This window comes from Phoenix dactylifera, chromosome 2 (assembly GCF_009389715.1).
Source record: "Phoenix dactylifera cultivar Barhee BC4 chromosome 2, palm_55x_up_171113_PBpolish2nd_filt_p, whole genome shotgun sequence".
Lineage (NCBI taxonomy): Eukaryota > Viridiplantae > Streptophyta > Magnoliopsida > Arecales > Arecaceae > Phoenix > Phoenix dactylifera.
This window is the reverse complement of record NC_052393.1, coordinates 13,341,248-13,347,247: the sequence shown is the minus strand read 5'-3', so window position 1 is coordinate 13,347,247 and position 6,000 is coordinate 13,341,248.

The following is a 6,000-nucleotide window of genomic DNA, read 5'->3' as shown; positions in this document are numbered from 1 at the left end:
TCCCCCGTTGATGCTTCCTTGGGCCGAGAGGGCGGCCACCGAGGCAGCTAGGGGCACTTCCCCTCTTCTTTCCTTTCTCTATTTTGGCAGAGCACAGCCGTTCCTGCCAGCCATCGCCGGCCACTCACAACTTTCCACCTTTGCCTCTGGCTACCACCTCTCCGAACCACGACTACGGCAACCACCAATCCACCCACTTCCTTCCCTTGCTTACCAAGGAAGAAGAAGAAAGAAAGAAGAGAAGCAAGAAGAAGAGGAGAGAAAGCCCATCCCTCTCAGTATCTCCCTTATTTCTCTCTCATCTCCCACTTTCTCTCTCTAAAAGTCCTCCAAACCCTAGGGAAGAGTCCCACCTTCCTATCCTATGGACCGAGGTTGACTTCCATAAAGAAGCCTTAAACTATCCTGGAGCCCAGGTTGCCTACCGGACCGATTATTTTGGCCCTGTTGGATGTCCCTAAACTCAATGATGATGAAACCTATTGAACGATCTTGACCCTAATTGACTCGTGCCCCATAATTCATTGTTTCGGTCATCCAGGCCTTACCCACTTGTAACCGTCGAGTGGCATCATCCGGCTCATCGTACCTATTCCTTATTATTTTAATTCCATTCAAGTAATTGAATAAAAATTAATTTCACTTTTAATATTTTTAAATAGATTTAGCAGATTCACCTAACGAAGTTTGACTATTTAAGGCGAAAGAGATAAGTAGATCTTACATTCCTTATTATTTCAAATTATCATATTTTCTTACATCAGACTTGCTTATGAATATATCATATTTTTCTTAAAATTATGGATCAACATATGTGTAATGAAAAACTTACTTATTTACGAAAATAACTCCATGAATGATTTAAAGAAAATATTTTTGTTATGAAATATGAATCTATAATTCCATTTAGTGTTTTTATCTATTTTTGTGTTTATTTTTGTAAAAAAAAAGATATAAATTTTCTAAAAGCTCTTAGATAGTTATGTATAACTCTTCCCGTAAATTAGAAAAGATCGACACCCAAAGCTAGCATCCATACGAAACACGGCCCTGCCAGTGGGTATAAAGCTGGCATACAAAATATGAATCTTTGTTGATTACAAACCATGGCCCTATCATGGATATAAAGTGACCGTAGCACAAATATCTGTGTGCAATATTTTGAACTATGATGTACTAAATGGCAAAAGAATGATTTATGATTTATTTGCAATATGAAGTTAGAACTATATTTATGAAATATTAATGATTTATGCATGCATGATTAGCTTTATGACTTGATTTAATATATTGTACTATGAAATGCTTTACTTTTGCAATAACTATTATTTTTTTAATAAAAAAACTTATACTTGATCCAGTAACATAGTGTAAATTTTACTTGCTGAGATATGTCGCTCACATATCTCTAATTTTATTTTTTTCTCTCTCCAAACAAATAAGGTCAGTGGGGACAAAGGATGGTCCAGAATTGGAAGTTCGTGCTAACAAGCTTGGTGACTTATAGCTGAGCTTTATTCTTTAGTTGGTCATAGATTTGTAGCTTAATAACTGTCTAAATATTAAGAATTATAGGTTGGGTATTTGTGTGGATGTTTTGAACTGATGTTGACTTTATTATTTAATAGATGATAAATTTGGGCTCTTAGTTATTATATTTTATCTAATATGAATTTAGAAGCTAAATGAAATATTTGGCTTCATATTACCATAGATTGTACCCCGATATCTATTAAATACACATATCTCAGGAAGTGCAACTCTCTCTTCTGGTGGTATCCCCCCAACCATCAAAGTCGTGGAATCCAAGAATGTATGCGATGGTTTAGATGGTCGACCCTTTTTATTATTGATTCTCTCCTTGTCATTAACGATGAAATATCGAGTCCCCACTTGCAAACCATGGGCTGAGCGAGGTACGCTTTGCCCAGAAGATTCTTGATGTACTTGTCGACCAATATAAAAGTGACGCTTCGTCAAACATCATTTGTTATAATAGGTCGCATCAAGTACTTCCATCGTAATTATAAAAAGCGTTCTATCTGGCATAGTGTTCGGATAGTCGAACACTTTGCATCGTATACTATTCGCAAGATTAATCCATTATGCTAATGCCTGATCGTGGAATGATCATGAAGGGACAAATACCTTTTATTCAAAAAAATTATTTTTATTCGGATAAGTGTAGATGTACTCCATGGGTTAGGATTTTGCGCATTTGTTTGCTCACAAGGTGTCCCACGGAGAACCAAGCTGATTTTTGTTTGTTGTAAAGAGAGCTCACCTATTATGGATACTGACAAAATTGCCTTTCTATCGGTGGAGACTGAATAAAAAAAAAGGAGAAAGATGCCTACTCAACAATCAAGTTGGGCCAGATTCGGGCCAAGCTTAGCACTAGATATAATCAAAATTAGCTAAATCTAAATCCAATCCGATCCAACCTTCAGGCCTATTTTTCACACCCGAGTCTGATACTTAGTCGTACATCAGCTTTCAAGCGAATCTTGGGCTTTCTAGACTAAGTGAGCTGCATATGCCAATGAACTTCAAAAGTCGTCCATCAATATTGCTTGGGAGTGGGACAACCCTAGCCAACCTGATCAAGTGAGAATTGAGGCAGAGTTCTTAAGGGCCGAAGTAGCTCCTCTAGTCCCAATCAACACCCACACACACCACTCTCCCTTTTTAATCCTCCCCGATCCCAACCCCATTTTTCCCTATGCAACTCTCTCTCTCTCTCTCTCTATCTTTCTCCCTCCCTCCCTCCCTCCTCAGATCTAAAAATCCAAGAAGCTCTCCATCGGAGCCTTCTTCAGCTCCTCCAAAAAGTCTTCGAAGAAGAAGTGCTGTTCGATCTCTCGTAGCAATGCCTTCATCGTCAACTCCTCCAATAACAACGACTCCACCTCCTCCTGCCTCCACTCCAACCCCCACTCCATCCTCTCCGCCTCCTCCGGTCCTTGCCCAATAGATAAACCACCCTCCACTATCGTACCCAACAAATTTTGTCTCCTCTCCTGGCCTCCTACTCCATCTTTGACCTCTTCGTTGTCTTCAACATCGACGACAAAAGCAAAATTATACAGCAGAAGCTTGAGGCCATCCTGTGCTAGCTCGGCGTGGCATGGATCCTCTCATGAAGGAGGAGGTGGATCGCAACAACAACAGGTGCATCAATTTGGAGGAGTTTGGGGCGATCGAGTAGGCCTTCAGGCCACCTTGTTCACTGGCATAGAGGTGGAGCTCCTCTAGCCCTCTCACCACTCAACAGATTGGTGATGGTGGATTAAGGTGAGGAGGTTGTAACCCTAGCCACCCTGATCTTCCTTTAATCAGGTGAACCACCTAATTTAGTTCATATCGGCTGGGTCACCAAATCAGACATGTGTGGTTTATATATATAATATATATTGTATATTATATAAATTTTGGGCTCGAGTCAAGCTCAAGCCACGCCGATGTAAATTCAAGTCAAATTCATTTAATGATTGGGTTCAAATTTCATATTCAACTTGATTCATCAAGCCTACAATTCCGCTAATACCTCCCAAATCTTTTGTACTTGAGCGGACCAAACAGACCGTTTTGAATTTGAACAGGTTCAAAGAGAATAGATAGAGAAGAGATTAAAAGGACGAGGACAACATGATTGTTGGGTAGGATAGTTGTTGCCCTATTCTATAAAAATAATTCTATTTGGCACAAAACTGATATTATTTTGTTAGAGAGATAAGATCATCTTATATAATAATAGATAAAATTGCCCAACCAGCCATGGAGGTTGAATAAAACGGAGAAAGGATGGAGAGGTAAATAAAAAGTTAACGATGAAACCATTATTGAGCAGGATAGTTCTTACCCAAATTTCGTAAAATAATTCCATTCAGCCTAGAGAGTTAGATTAAAGTACCTCACTTTTGGGGAGTTGACCCAATATCTTTATTTAGGACTGAAATCAGATCGGATACTAATATATTCATATCCATATCTATTTTATTTGACATATACAAGTACGGATACAAATATTGGTTGAATACAAAAATTCATATCCATATTTGTTTTGAACGGAGATGGATACAAATTGAATATCAAAAGTATGAATATAAATACAAATATAAATTGGATAAGTAAACTTGATGACTACAAAATAAAAGATATTACTAAATGGATCATAAGTCAAATTAATAGCATATTAACATGGTCATTTATTTTTTTTAGAGTTAATGAGAGTTTACAAAATTAAATAGAGTCATAAATGAAATCGGATATTCGGATATGGATCGAATAGTTGTCTATCCATATCCATATCTATTTTTCTTTAACGGGTATGGATACGGATACGGATATTAGTTGAATGCTCAAATTTTTATCCAATCCAGATAGTTTCGGATACGAAAATGGATCCGGACGGATATCATCCGATCCACTTTCGCCCCTATCTTTATTTTTCTTGGATTTTGAGGGTATTTGGCAAGCAATCATCAAACTAAACATAGCCTAAAGAAAACAATTGTTCTACTACTTATGGCACCCAATCCTCAAGATAAATTGATACAAATAATCCCTTAATCATGTAAATATTTTCTAGAAATTGAAGTTCATTTTTTGTTGGAGGCGTTTCTTGAGCCTATCACCTAGCAACTTCTTGCAACCTCATGACCAATCCAATTTTTGAAGCCTAAAGTGATTCTTAAGAAAGATGCTTGTGAACTTTCTCCATCACAAAAGTATCAATCTATCGAAATGCTGAATTGCAGGCTCTTACTTATCTTGCCCAAGACAAATATCTGCAAATGCTACTGCACTAACCACCATGATATCCCATGGCATAGTTCTGTTGAATTATGTGGGCCTTTCTCGTTTTGTTACATGTAGAATCCAAAGTTTTGCTTTTTCGCTTGATTGCCAGATTATTATGGATCTATTACCAGAAATTCAATGCGTAATCTCAGCATTCAATGTGTATTCCTTTTACCATTGATTTCGATGGCCATTTCACTTCAACCTCTAGTAGAAGTATTAGCTTGTATAGTTGGTAAAGTTCTTCATAATTGGAGCAAATAATTTGGGAGTTGAGGGTATTTAGGAGAGGGCTGAGCGTATTGTGGAGTTCACTGCCTATGGCCTTTTCACAGTAACTCCAACCTATTTCACCTTTAGATTCGAAGATGATACTTTAAAGATGCTTGTAAAGCCTCCATCCCGAATCTATCTATCCATCTTTATATCAAATGCTAAACAATATGCACTTTGGTTTATGCCGCACGCTGAACGACAAGCATTTTAATATTTGTATACCCGTCGCATTTACTAGCGAACTAGCTTTCTCTGACCCGTGGTATAATTTTGATAAATTGATGTGGGCTTTTTATGATTTGTTACTTATAAAAACTAATTCTCGCCTTCTGGTTGGATTGCCAGGTGCTCTTTTTGGATATGTTGAATAAGAATTTTATTTCTCACCCTCGAATTTTTATGATCTTTTTTTTTGTGCTTAAAAAAAGGAGAAGAGGGGAGGAAGGGACAAGCTCATCCCCGCATAGCAGCCCCCACTGGGCCCCCACCCCGCCAGAAGAATGTTCGATGCGAACAGAAATGGCCATGTATTGGGCATCCCGGCTGGTTTTACTCATATCCTCCCCATCCGTGGCCCGGCTCGGTTATCTCTCTAGGCTCCGACACGAATATCACGTGTGAGTACGTCACGTCTGGTATCACCGAGGTTAACAGCAGAGCGATACGTCCTTTCAGATCCCGTGTCCGAGTAGGAAGCATCCAGTCTCCACAATTTAATGGCCGTGGGCTACCACCTCAATGGTAATTTTTATGATCTTTTAACTCCAGGTTTAGAACGTGGTAGCATTTTTGGATTTGTTGAAGAAGAATTTTATTTCTATCTATCTATAAAATGGCGGTGAGCAGCTAACAATTACCATCCCGTATCATTTTCTCCCCCCTTTTGAAGGATTGATGACTAATTAATCCACACTCTTCAAG